Consider the following 14,179-nt stretch of genomic DNA (forward strand, 5'->3'; position numbering starts at 1 on the left):
ATGGCACCATGGTGGGCCCATGCCAAGGCATAACCCCCTGAGAAATTATACCACACAACAGGGATGGTATAAGGAGATTTTGTCATGGGGAAGGGAGATAGGAGTTAAGACCTGGAAGTGGATAGAGGCAGATGATTGGACATGTAGACATGAAGATAGATGGGAGCACAATCACAAAGGCTGAGAAAGACAGAGAAAAATCAGAGAACAGAGAAAGAACAGAGAGATTAAGGAAGCTGGGGTTGTGAGTGAGTCTTTATATCAGGCTGCATACACCTGGTGGCACCTGGTGATGACATAAGACATTGCTAGGCCTCTGGGGGCAAGCCACCTCAGTTGCCTGGAGGCTAGCACTGTCAACTGTCAGTCATAGTAGGTAGAGAGGCTCACCAACCACGTCCAACCCTTTACTGCTGAAATGTTGTCTATCAACACATGCTGGGAGGGGAGAGACCAATGTCTCCCATTGTGTACCCACTGCTGAACCCACCAGGCTTCAAACCTGTGGACACACAAACAGTCATGGTGAGTCATAGTGTGTCACAAAACAAAACTAGCAGACATGAACACTCTGGAGAGATTTGTGGGAAAGAATGGGGTGGACAGGGGTGATAAAGAGATGGGGGGGTGAAATATGAGAGTGGTCAATATACACTGTATACCTGTGTGAATTTTTCTAAGAGTAAATTTAATTTAAAAAACCACCAAAATTTTAATATTTATAAAATTCAATCTACAGTCCCCAAACCCCTGACTTGGTAAATAAGTTAATGTTTAATATTTGACATGTTTGATGTTTTCTAAGCTGCTTCTCACGCCAAGAATTCCTAGTCTGTAACTTAAGTTGTTTCTTTCATACACTTTTAGAAGGGCATGGGACATGCCTCAGTGGTAGACCTAGCATGCATAAGGCTCTGAATCCAATTATCAGCAATGTTAGAAGAACATGCTTTTAGGTCCTAGAATTAAACTTGCCTGTCCTTTTCTCCATTTTTTTTTTTTTTTTTTAATTTGAAGAAAAATAACTTGGGCCAGAAGAAAGGTTCATTTAAGCCTGACAACCTGACTTCAATTTCTGGAACCCACATGATAGAAATTGAGAACCCACTCCTGTGAATTGTCTTCTGGGTGCCAAACGTGCTGTGACATTCATAGGTACACACACACACACACACACACACACACACACCAAGAAGAGCTTGATTGGTTTGGGGTGTGGTTCAAAGAGCCTGGGACTCCTACAGAACCAGGCTGGGCTCACTTATACAGGAGGCCAATATGGGCCATTAATTTTATATGAAGAAGTTGGCAGGAACAGCAGTCTGCTGCCTTGAAAGATCTCTTTATAGGCACCATGCTAGCTTTTCCTCCTTGAGAGATCTGAGTTTTAAATGGAATATAAGATATGACAAGTTAATGTCATTGATTATTTTTTTGTTTTGATTTTTTTTATTTTGCTTTATTTTTATGTACCTACGCTGGTAGTCCTCATTATATAAGGCTAGAGGGGGGTTCTTATACTATTCAAGTTCAGCCTCAAGAAATACATTTGTTTATTGGACCACAACATCTTGATTATTTATGTACACTGGAAATGATACTAATTCTAACATGCCACATTTAACTCCCAATTTTCAAAAGATTCAAGATCTGATTATAAGCTTGGAAATATATAGAATGAAACTCAAATTCAGTTCTTATGTCTGTCAAGAGTTCCTCTGAATATCACTGGGTTCTTTTATTGGTAAAGTTATCATTCCTTCTGTTTTAAAATGGAGGCTGTAAAAGAAAGTAAAATATTATTTTTCTCTATCAACTTTTATAGCAGTGTTTCTCAATCTGTGGGTCATGACACCTTTGGCAACTTCTGTGACGTAGACACCTAAGATCATTGGAAAACACATATATTTACATTACACTTTATAAGAGTAGCAAAATTACAGTTATGCAGTAAGAACAAAAATAATTTTATGGTTAGGGGTTACCACTACCTGAGAAACTATATTAAAGGGTCACAGCACTAGGAAGGTTGAGAACCACTGGTTTATACCATGCTTCCGGTATGATGTACTAACCAGGAAAGAAAACCATTGGAAAATGTTTTCTCTGTGTGATAGTAAGTTCCGGCTGTCTTAAGCAAACTTCATGTATGAGGCAGCAGCATTTAGCCTCTCTGAACACTGACCCTGAAAAGCCCTTGTATTTAATACAGTTGGAGGTTTTAAGCCATTGTGCCTTTCCTGGTTTTCCTTGGGGTTATGTTTGTAATAGACTTATCAATGAAGGACTTACACCCTTTACTCTCCCACCTCACAAAACAGAGTTCTGTTGTAAGTGCCTGAGGTCTAGGTGCTATTCAAACTGAACTGGAACTATCAACCATAATTGGGAAGTCTGCTGGACAGAAGAATCCTCTTGAATGTTAGAGAGAGGGAAATTCTGCACAGTGTTACTTTAGGAAGCTTTGGTCTGATTTAAGATGTAGACTTCGGTTTCTTTTTTTTTTTTTAATTTTCTTTTTTTATAATATTTTATTAATTACACTTTATTCATTTTGTATCCCCCCATAAGTCCCTCCCTCCTCCCCTGCGGATCCCACCCTCCCTCTCCTTTCTGCATGCATGCCACTCCCCAAGTCCACTGATAGGGGAGGTTCTCCTCTCCTTTCTGATATTAGTCTATCAGTTCTCATCAAAAGTGGCTGCTTTGTCCTCTTCTGTGGCCTGGTAAGGCTGCTCCCCCCACAGGGGGAGGTGATCAAAGAGCAGGCCAATCAGATTATGTCAGAGACAGTCCCTCTTCCCATTACTATGTAACCCACTTGGACACTGAACTGCCATGGGCTACATCTGTGCAGGGGTTCTAGGCTATCTCCATGAATAGTCCTTGGTTGGAGTATGAGTCTCTGGGAAGTACCCTGTGTTCGAATTTTCTTGTTCTGTTGCTCTCCTTGTGGAGACCCTGTCCTCTCCAGCTCTTACTATTTCCCACTTCTTAGATACAATTCCATTCACTCTGCCCAACATTGGGCCATCAGGCTCAGCATCTGCTTTGATAGTCTGCAGGGCAGAGGCTTTCAGAGGCCCTCTGTGGTAGGTTCCTAGTTTGTTTCCGGTTTTCCTCTTCTGGCTTTCAGAAGCCCCCTGTAGAAGGTTCCTAGGTTGTTTCCTGTTTTCTTCTTCTTCTGATGTCCATCCTCTTTGCCTTTCCAGATGGGGATTGAACATTTTAGTTAGGGTCCTCTCTTTTGCTTAGTTTCTTTAGATGCACAGATTTTAGTGGGTTTGTCCTATATTGTATGTCTATATGAATGAGTATATACCATGTGTGTCTTCTTGCTTCTGGGACAACTCACTCAGGATGATCCTTACCAGGTCCCACCATTTACCTGCAAATTTCATGATTTTCTTATTTTTCATTGCTGAGTAATATTCCATTGTATAGATGTACCACAATTTCTGCATCCATTCTTCGGTTGACGGGCATCTGGGTTGTTTCCAGCTTCTGGCTATTACAAATAAAGCTGCTACAAACATGGTTGAGCAAATGTCCTTTTTGTGTACTTGAGCCTCTTTTGAATATATGCCTAGGAGTGGTATGGCTGGATCTTGGGGAAGCACTATTCCTACTTGTCTGAGAAAGCACCAGATTGATTTCCAGAGTGGTTTTACAAGTTTACATTCCCACCAGCAGTGGAGGAGGGTTCCCCTTTCTCCACAACCTCTCCAGCATGTGTTGTCACTTGAGTTTTTGATCTTGGCCATTCTCATGGGTGTAAGGTGAAATCTCAGGGTTGTTTTGATTTGCATTTCCCTAATGGCTAATGAGGTCGAACATTTCTTTAAGTGCTTCTCTGCCATTTGATATTCCTCTACAGAGAATTCTCTGTTTAGCTCTATTCCCCATTTTTTAAGTGGATTACTTGGTTTGCTGCTTTTCAGCTTCTTTAGTTCTTTATATATACTGGTTATAAGTCCTCTGTCAGATAAAGGGTTGGTGAAGATTCTTTCCCAATCTGTAGGCAGTCGCTTTGTTTTGATGACGGTGTCCTTTGCTTTTCAGAAGCTTTTCAGTTTTATGAGGTCCCATTTATTGATTGTTGCTCTTAGAGCCTGTGCTGTTGGTGTTCTGTTCAGGAAGTTTTCTCCTGTACCAATGAGTTCTAGGGTAATCCCCACTTTTTTTTTTTTCTAGCCGATTTAATGTGTCTGGTTTTATATTGAGGTCTTTGATCCACTTGGACTTCAGTTTTGTGCAGGGTGATAAGTATGGATCTATTTTCATTTTTCTACATGTAGACATCCAGTTGGACCAGCACCATTTGTTGAAGATGCTATCTTTTTTCCATTGTATGGTTTTGGCGTCTTTCTCAAAGATCAGGTGTCCATAAGTGTGTGGGTTTATTTCTGGGTCCTCTGTTCGGTTCCATTGATCCACCATTCTGTTTCTATGCCAGGACCATGCAGTTTTTAAAACTGTTGCTCTATAGTACAACTTAAGATCAGGGATGGAGATACCTCCAGAAGATCTTTTATTGTAGAGGATTGTTTTAGCAATTCTGGGTTTCTTGTTATTCCATATGAAGTTGAGAATTTTTCTTTCCAGGTCTGTAAAGAATTGTGTTGGTAATTTGATGGGCATTGCATTGAATCTGTAGATTGCTTTTGGTAAGATGGCCATTTTTACTATGTTAATCTTGCCAAGCCATGAGCATGGGAGATCTTTCCATCTTCTCATATCTTCTTCTAATTCGTTCTTCAGAGATTTGAAATTTTTTTCATACAAGTCTTTGACTTCCTTGGTTAGGGTTACTCCGAGGTACCTTATGTCATTTGTGGCTATTGTGAAGGGTGTTGTTTCCCTAATTTCTTTCTCAGGCCTTTTGTCTTTTGTATACAGGAGGGCTACTGATTTTTTTGAGTTAATTTTGTATCCGGCCACTTTGCTGAAGGTGTTTATCAGCTGTAGGAGTTCCCTGGTAGAGTTTTGGGGGTCACTCATGTATACTATCATATCATCTGCAAACAGTGAAAATTTGACTTCTTCCTTTCCAATTTGTATCCCCTTGATCTCCTTCAACTGTCTTATTGCTCTAGGAAGGACTTCCAGCACTATATTGAAGAGATATGGAGAGAGTGGGCAGCCTTGTCTTGTCCCTGATTTCAGTGGAATTGCTTTAAGTTTCTCTCTGTTCAGTTTGATGTTGGCTATAGGCTTGTTGTATATCACCTTTACTAGGTTTAGATATGTGTCTTGTATCCCTGATCTCCCTGATACTTTAAACATGAATGGATGTTGGATTTTGTCAAATGTTTTTTACAGCATCTAGGGAGATTATAATGTGGTTTTTTTTTTCTTTCAGTTTGTTAATATGGTGGATCACATTGATGGATTTCTGTATATTAAACCACCCCTGCATACCTGGGATGAAGCCTACTTGATCATGGTGAATGATATCTTTGATGTGTTCTTGTATTAGGTTTGCGAGTGTTTTGTTGAGTATTTTTGCATCAATGTTCATAAGGGAGATTGGCCTGAAATTCTCTTTCTTTGTTGAGTCTTTGTGAGGTTTAGGTACCAAGGTGACTGTGGCTTCATAGAATGAGTTTGGTAATGTTCCTTCTGTTTCTATTTTGTGGAATAGTTTGAAGAGAATTGGTGTTAGCTCTTCTTTGAAGGTCTGGTAGAATTCTGCGCTGAAGCCATCTGGTCCTGGGCTCTTTTTGGTTGGGAGACTTTTGATGACCGCTTCTCTTTCTTTGGGGGGATATAGGACTATTTAATTGATTTACCTGGTCCTGGTTCAGCTTTGGTAAGTCAAATCGATCAAGAAAATTGTCCATTTCATTTAGATTTTCAAATTTTGTGGCATATAGAACTTTGACGTAAGTCCTAATGATTGTTTGGATTTCCTCAGTGTCTGTAGTTATGTCCCCCTTTTCATTTCTGATTTTGTTGATTTGGGTGGTGTCTCTCTGCCTTTTAGTTAGGTTGGCTAAAGGTTTGTCGATCTTGTTGATTTTCTCAAAGAACCAGCTCTTGGTTTCATTGATTCTTTGAATTGGTTTATTTGTTTCTAATTGATTGATTTCAGTCAATTAGAGTTTGATTATTTCCAGCCGTCTACTCCTTTTTGGTGTGTCTGCTTTTTCTTTTTCTAGGGTTTTTAAGTGAGCCATTAAGTTGCTTGAATGTGCTGTCTCAAATTTCTTCTTGAAGGCACTTAGTGCTATGAACTTTCTTCTTAGCACTGCCTTCATTGTGTCCCACAAGTTTGGGTATGTTGTGTCTTCATTTTCATTGATTTCTAGGAGGATTTTAATTTCTTTCTTTATTTCTTCCCTGACCCAGCTGTCTTTTAGTAGCAAGTTGTTCAGTTTCCATGTGTGTGTAGGCTTTTTGCTATTTCTGTTGTTATTGAGGTCCAGCTTTATTCCATGGTGATCAGACAGGATACAAGGGATTATTTCAATCTTCTTGTATCTGTTGAGGCTTGCTTTGTGACCAACTATGTGGTCTATTTTGGAGAAGGTTCCATGAGGTGCTGAGAAAAAGGTAAATTCTTTTGTGTTTGGGTGTAAGGTTCTGTAAATGTCTGTTAGGTCCATTTGATTCATGACCTCTGTTAGAGATCTTGTTTCTTTGTTTAATTTCTGTTTAGTTGACCTGTCCTTTGTTGAGAGTGGGGTGTTGAAGTCTCCCACTATTAGTGTGTGGGGATCTATGTGTGGTTTAAGTTTTATCAATGTTTCTTTCACAAATGTGGGTGCCCTTGTATTTGGGGCATAGATGTTCAGGATTGTGATGTCTTCTTGGTGGAATTTTCCCTTGATGAGTATGAAGTGTCCTTCTCTATCTCTTTTGATTAATTTTGGTTGAAAGTCTATTTTATCAGATATTAGAATGGCTACTCCTTCTTGCTTCTTGCATCCATTTGCTTGGAAAGCCGTCTTCCATCCCTTTACCCTCAGGTAATGTCTATCTTTGTGACTTAGGTGTATTTCTTGTATACAACAGATTGCTGGGTTTTGTTTATGCATCCATTCTGTTAGTCTGTGTCTTTTTATTGGAGAATTAAGTCCATTAATATTGAGAGAGATTAATGACCAGTGGCTGTTAGATCCTTTGAATTTGTTGTTGGCTGTGGTCATACGGTTGTGTGCTTGGTTGCTTTTTGTTTTACTGTAGTGGGGTTATTTATTTCCTGTGTTTTCGTGGATGTAGCTAGTTTTCTTGGGTTGTATTTTCCCTTCTAGTGTCCTCTGTAATGCTGGATTTGTTTGTATGTATTGTTGAAATTTGTTTTTGTCATTGAATATCTTGTTTTCTCCATCTATGAGGACTGAGAATTTTGCAGGGTATAGTAGCCTGGGCTGACATCTGTGTTCTCTTAGGGTCTGCATGATATCCGTCTAGGCCCTTCTGGCTTTCATAGTCTCTGTTGAAAAGTCAGGTGTGATTCTAATGGGTTTGCCATTATATGTTACTTGGCCTTTTTCCCTTGCAGCTTTTAGTATTTTTTCTTTGTTCTGTATACTTACGGTTTTGATTATTATGTGACAGGAGGATTTTCTTTTCTGGTCTAATTTATTGGGTGTTCTATAGGCCTCTTGTATTCTTATTGTCCTCTCCTTTAAGTTGGGGAAATTTTCTTCAATGATTTTGTTGAAAATATTTTCTGGGCCTTGGAGAAGGGAGTCTTCTTTTTCCTCTATACCTATTATTCTTAGGTTTTGTCTTTTCATATTGTCTTGGATTTCTTGGACACTCTGTGTCAGGAATTTTTTGGATTTAACATTTCCTTTGACAGATACATCGATTTCTTCCATTGTATCTTCCACACCTGAGATTCTTTCTTCCATTTCTTGTAACCTATTGGTTATGCTAACCTCTGTAGTTCCTGCTTTTTTCCCTAAGTTCTTTCTCCCCACCATTTCTTCCATTTGTGTTTTTTTTTTTTTAATTTTTCCAATTCTATTGTCAGGTCTTGAGCTATTTTGTTGGTTTCCTTCACCTGTCTGACTGTATTTTCAATTTTTTCCGTCAATTACTTCAGCTGTTTGTTTGAACAATCCATTGCTTCTTTTATTTCATTCAGTGATTTAAGCATTTCCTCTCTAAAGGCCACAAACTGTTTGGCTGCAGCTTCCTCTATTTCTTTTCATATTTTGTTTGTTTCCTCTGTTATCTTCTTCATGAGCATAGATGTTAGGTCATCTCCTTGAATTTCAATTATGCTGGGGTGTCTAGGGCTATTTGTCCCTGGATAACTGGGTTCTGGAGATGCCATATTGCTCTGCCTTTTGTTGGTTGAACTTTTATGCTGTCCTCTACATATTGGGCTATTTTAGTTGTTTGAACTTAGTTTCTGGTTGTTCCTAGACTCTGGTAGTGGAGAGAATCCCTTTGGCAGGAAGATGGTTTTTCCTGAAGGAAGCCTTCTCAGCTTTTTGGGTATAGTCACTGGATGGCCAGTGTTTTTCAGGAGTTGCTACAGCTCACCTCAGGCATAGAGACCTGGGTGGTAACTGTGTTCCTGATTAGTCAAGAGGGCTCTCCTCTCACCAGGAGAAGTCCTGGAGACAGCTGCCCTCCTTCTGGGTTTCTTGTTGTAAATTTAGTGATCAGCTGCTGTAACCTGTGTGTCCCGTGGTTTTGGTCGGATAACTGGTTGCCCCTTGGAGCAGTATCTGAGGGTTGATCTCAGGGTTCCCAGTCTCTTTTGCACTGGGGCGCACAGCTCGTCTGTACCGGTGAGCTGGGCGCGCAGCCGTTCAGATGACCCAAGCAGCCCGGTTTCTTCCTTCCCTTTGGGGTCCTCTCTGGACAAGGGTTCCGAGTCCCTGTTATACTGGGGCGCGCAGCTTGTCTGTACAGGTGAGCTGGGCGCGCAGCTCTCCGTGCTGCGGGAGCTCAGTTGTGATGGCGTCGGGTGCCCAAGGTCAGCGAGACCTTCCAGGGAAAGACTGGGTGACCTGTGATCAGACTCGCAACTTTGCTTCCCCATGGGGTTTTCTTGCGACTGGGACTCCCAGTCTCAGGCACCCTTGTGCCCACCGATCAGCCTGGGAAAGTGATCGGGACATGCAAACTTGTGGCTCCAGCACGGAGACCCAAAGCCTGCGTTACCTGGGTTCTCTTCTGGGTTCTGGCTGGGCAGCTGAGAGTGGACCCGACCGATTCCCACGCCGTGGGAGCCTCCCCTCACCTGGGAAACAAGATCGCTGTAGTTTTAGGGCCCAGAGTTCAGTCTCCTGGTCGCTGCATGGAGAGTGCTGTCCCGCTTCTCAGACACAGTGCTCTCCCGGCGCCGCCATCTTAGTTTCAGACTTCCGTTTCTTTAAGAAACACATCATTCTTTGGAATAAATGAATTTAAATGGGTAATTATTAAATTTTTTGCAGAGTACAAGATATTTTATAGTTCTACAAGATTTTCTATTTTAAAACTCTGCATCCTTTCCTTAACTCCAGAATTCTGTCTCAGACTATATACTTTTTTTACCTGCCACCATTCTCTGGCTTCTTGTAGACACTATCTGCATGTCGTACAAAAATAGGCATGCAGGCAAAATACCTCTACACATAAAAATAAGCAGATTTTCTTAATTAAAAAATAAAAGATTGCATGAATTAAAATCCAGCCTGAGCTACCTAACATGTACCAGGACAACAAAGGCTACATAAAAAGACTGTTTCTTTCTTTTATTTTTATTTTTTCTTTAAAGAAACCATTCTGAAAGACCAAACAGCATATGATTCTACCTATAGGAACTATCTACAATCAGCAATCCCATACAATTAGATGGTAGATTATAGGAGTCACTGAGATAGTTTGCTAAGTGGTAGGAAATATCCTTTTGGAGTGATGAAAATGTTCCCAAGCAAGAGAGTGGTAATCATTAAATGACAAGAAAAATAATAAAATCACTGAACTACGTATTTTAAAACTTCAAATTTTACATATTATATATTTCAAAAAATAATAGAAATATTCCAAACTCACAGTTTGTCTGAGCCACCAAATCATGAATGGCTGAAGTGATGGGTTCTGGCCCAGACCATCTCATGAGTTTGCAGTCAAGATGTAATCTGTGGACTAATGGCATGAGAACAAACTAGAGTTCATAGATTTGCTTTCAAGCTCACAAAGCTGGAATAGTGAAGAGTATATATACAGCTCAGTAGAGGCTTCCATTACTTCTCATTCCAGAAGATTCTGCCATGCTTTTCTGACTCTAGAATGAAGGAATAACAAATTTTGCTTCCTTGCTGCCTCCAACTGGTCATTTGAATCAGAAAAAAGGGGCAGCTTGGAAAGAAGGACTGATCTAAAGGCCTCTGCTTGAAAGGGTGAAAAGTGAGTGGTAAAGGGAGACATGTATATGGTAGGGTCTGCATGCACCTAACATCTCAGAAAAGGCTGGAATGGGACATACCTTCCTTGTTTTTGTTTAGTCGGTTGTGGGGTTTGTTGTTGTAGTTTTGTTTGTCAATTTAACACAAGGTAGAGTTATCTGGTAAGAGGAACCTCAGTTGTGAAAAATGCCTCTATCAAATTGCCTGTAGGTAGGCCTGTAGGGCATTTTCTTAATTAGTGATTGAGGGGAGGGGACAATACATTGTGTGTGATGCCATCCCTGGGCTGATGGTCCAGGGTTCTATAAGAAAGCAGGCTGAGGAAGCCAGGAGGAACAAGGCAGCAGCACTCCTCCGTGGCCTCTGCTTCAGCTTCTGTCTACAGATTCTTGCCTTGAGTTCCTTCTTTAACGTCCCCTAATGACGGAAGGTAACCTGTAGGTCAAATAAACCATTTCCTCCACACTTTGCTCTTGGTCATTGTCTTTACTACAGCAATATAAAAACAAACCAGAACAAAAAGATTCAACTTTTTCCTCCTTTCTATTGCTACTCACTCTCTAGCTCTCTGCCCTGACATTCTTTTCCTTCAGTTTTTCTTGATTTTCTTCCATATCTTTAGTGGTGCTCCTAAACCCTGCCCTTTCTTCTTCTCCTACTCTTTCTCCTTTCCTTACTCATCCTCCTCCACCCCGTCCTCCTCCTTCTTCTTAACCATTTTCTCAAGGAAAACCTAGGAGGAATCCAGTGGTTCTCTGACACAGACTGAGACTCCAGTGGTACAATGAGTCTTTCTTAGAGAAAAAAAATTTGGTTTTGTAGAGACCTATTGTCACCTACTTCCTCACAGTTATCTTTCTTAAGTATAGTTTCATGCAACACATACCTGTAAGTGATCTAGTTTCATGCAACACATATACGTGTAAGTGATCTAGGTCTTAACAATGATCTTCTATGTGAAATCTTGTGACCAGTTTCTTATTAAGATTCTCAGTAACTACACAACATGATTATTCCCGGAAATGCTACTATAAGCCAAACAGACATGTTTTAAATCTATTATTTGATATGTATTTATCACACAAACACAGGGATTGATAAATACTAAACGGAAAAAGACATGAAAAAAAGAGTAAGCATTCAGGTCCATGAAGCCCCACCCTTCCCAGAGGGGCTACTGGCAATTAGCAGTTGCTAGGACAGGAAATGTCATTTTCCCCGGTATTATAGCCACAGATACTTTGCCTTAACTTCAGTAAATAACCTCTCACCCAAACACTGGCAAGTAGTTCTTATTACACTCAGTGAATCACAAACAAAAAGAAAGCATGAAACTACGAATAAAACTTGTTGAGAAGTGTTCCAGGGGGAAAGAGAAGAGTTAAAGAGTGGCAGAGAGAGGTACAAATGTCTAAACTTCATTACTTAAGGGTATGAAACTGTCAAACTATAAAACAGATTAAGCATTCACATTTTACAAAAGAAAAATAAAATCCAAAAGAAAAAACTGGATGCCAGTCATCTAAACTCCAAGTCAGGCTCCACCAGCTTCTAGCTCAATACCCTTTCCAGAGCTCAAGTTACCTTCTTCCTAAATCAAGAGGGTAATTTATGTTGTCCAGTCCTCGGATTTCAAGCAGACACTAAAGATTAGTTTATCCTTGTCAGTGTCAAGGCTTGCATCATATTGTCTGGACATTGCAGATACTCATTTTCCCTGCTCTATTCAGGACATGTCTTCACCTAGTTATACAGACCTCATCTTCAGGAGCCCGAGCACCACTTCCAAAGGAAAGAATTCCCTGACAGCTTACCTACCTCCGGGCCACCCCAGCCTAACTCCCACCTGCTATGGTATAGGTCCTCAGGAGCTTGTAGTTCCAGTCATTTTACTGATTAGTTTACATTGAAACATTTATGGACCACTGGCTCCACCCTTGTGAGTACCACTGAATGTTGAGCTTGAACATTCCTGGAATGTGTCCATTTTGTATTATTTTTGCCTCTCAGTGACAGAGTCTAGCATATAGCAGATACTTAAAAAGAATTGCTGATCATGTATGCTCCTTAGTTGATGTCTTAGTCTCTGTAAGCCCCCATGGGACTAGGTTAATTGTCTCTGCAGGTCTTCTTGTGATGTTCCAGTTCCTTCCGGGTCCTTCCATCTTTCCCCTAACACTTCCGTAGGACCCTGGAGCTCTGCCCCATGCTTGGCTGTGAGTCCCAGCCTCTGTTTTGATCTGCTGCTGGCTGGAGACTCCCACATGATAGTCAAGTTAGGCTCCTGCCTGCAAGCAGAGCAGAGCATCATTAATAGTGTCAGGAGCTGGCTCTCTACCGTGGGGACATCTGGCGAGTGGAGGGGTGGGGGAAAGCTGTTTCTAATATGGACTCCATTGCCTGCCTTTGGATCACTTTCTATTGGCAACGCTGTCTTATCTGGCCTCAGGGGATGAGGATATGCTCAGTACTGATGTGACTTGATGTGTTGGGGAGGGTTGATAGGTGGGGAAGGGACTCCTTTTCTGGGGGAAAGGGAGAAGGGAAGGGTGAAGGTGGGAAAGGGGGAACTGGGTGAAGAGAGGTCACCCTTAGGATGTAAAGTAAACTGAAATAATAATAAAATAGAATTTCTGAAATTAAATAAGTAAACTAGGTTGCGTTTTAAAAGTTGCATCTCTATGAGTTTGTACTATGAAATGATGAGCCCTCAGTTTAAGAATAAATGGGGCAATGATTGTATTAGGCAGTAGAACAGGTGTGTGAGGAAAATATTTGGGAATATATGGGCCTTTCAGGGCTCATAACATCAGTGCCTTTATAAACACGCAGAACACCTTTGGGATTCCTAGGTTTAAAATTTTTTAACTTTATAATACATTTTAAAATCTTGTCCACTAGCTTATGAGAAATACTTCAGAGCACTTTCTAGTCCCTGGGTGCTCTCAATTACGTTAAGAAATATCAATTAAGGTGAAAATCATGTTTGAAATTGGCCTTTCTTCTATCCTCTCCCCCAACAAGCATTGCCTGCCTATACAAAACACGTGTAGGAGAATTCGCCCGTAAAGGTCTAAGGGTCTGCTTTCAATGTGGCAACTGTTTAAGACTAACATCTGTGATTTTCCTCTTTGTGTGCCTTTGCAGATGACCCTATGCTATCCTCACTCCTTTGAACTCTATTTAAACTAGTGTGAGTGTCTGTGTGTGTAATCGGTGTATATGTGTATATTTCTGTGTGTAAAAGTTCTTACACAGGTGGGGATCAGAGAATAGCTTTTCAGGAATCATTTCTTCACTTTCTATCTTGTGGAAAGAGATAACTCTTGTTTTTACTGTGCATTTCAGTCTACCTTTCCTCCCACCTAGCAGTTCTGTGTCATTTTAATCTAATTTTTTTAATTTTAAAATTTCATTTATTTTTGTTTATTTATTACAATTTATTCACTTTGTAATCCCGCTGCAGCCCCCTTCTTTGTCGCCGAATCTGATTTTTTAAATGTTGACTCAGGGATGTGTTGGTCAGGTTTCTATCAACTTGACACAAGCTAGGGTCATCTGCGAACAGGAAACCTCAACTGAAAAAAATGCCCCAGTCAATTAACCTGTAGGCAATTCTGTGGGACAATTCCTTAATCAATGATTGATGTGAGGTCCTAGAGCACTGTGGGTAGTGCCACCTCTGGACATGTAAGTCCTGAGTTGTATAAGTAATCAGGCTGGGCAAGCTGTGGGGAGCAAGCCAGTAAGCAGTGTTCCTTCATGGCCTCTACTTCAGTTTCTGCCCCCGGTTTCCTAGCTGGAGTTCGTACCCTGATTTG

Source organism: Meriones unguiculatus, chromosome X (assembly GCF_030254825.1).
Source record: "Meriones unguiculatus strain TT.TT164.6M chromosome X, Bangor_MerUng_6.1, whole genome shotgun sequence".
Taxonomy (NCBI): domain Eukaryota; kingdom Metazoa; phylum Chordata; class Mammalia; order Rodentia; family Muridae; genus Meriones; species Meriones unguiculatus.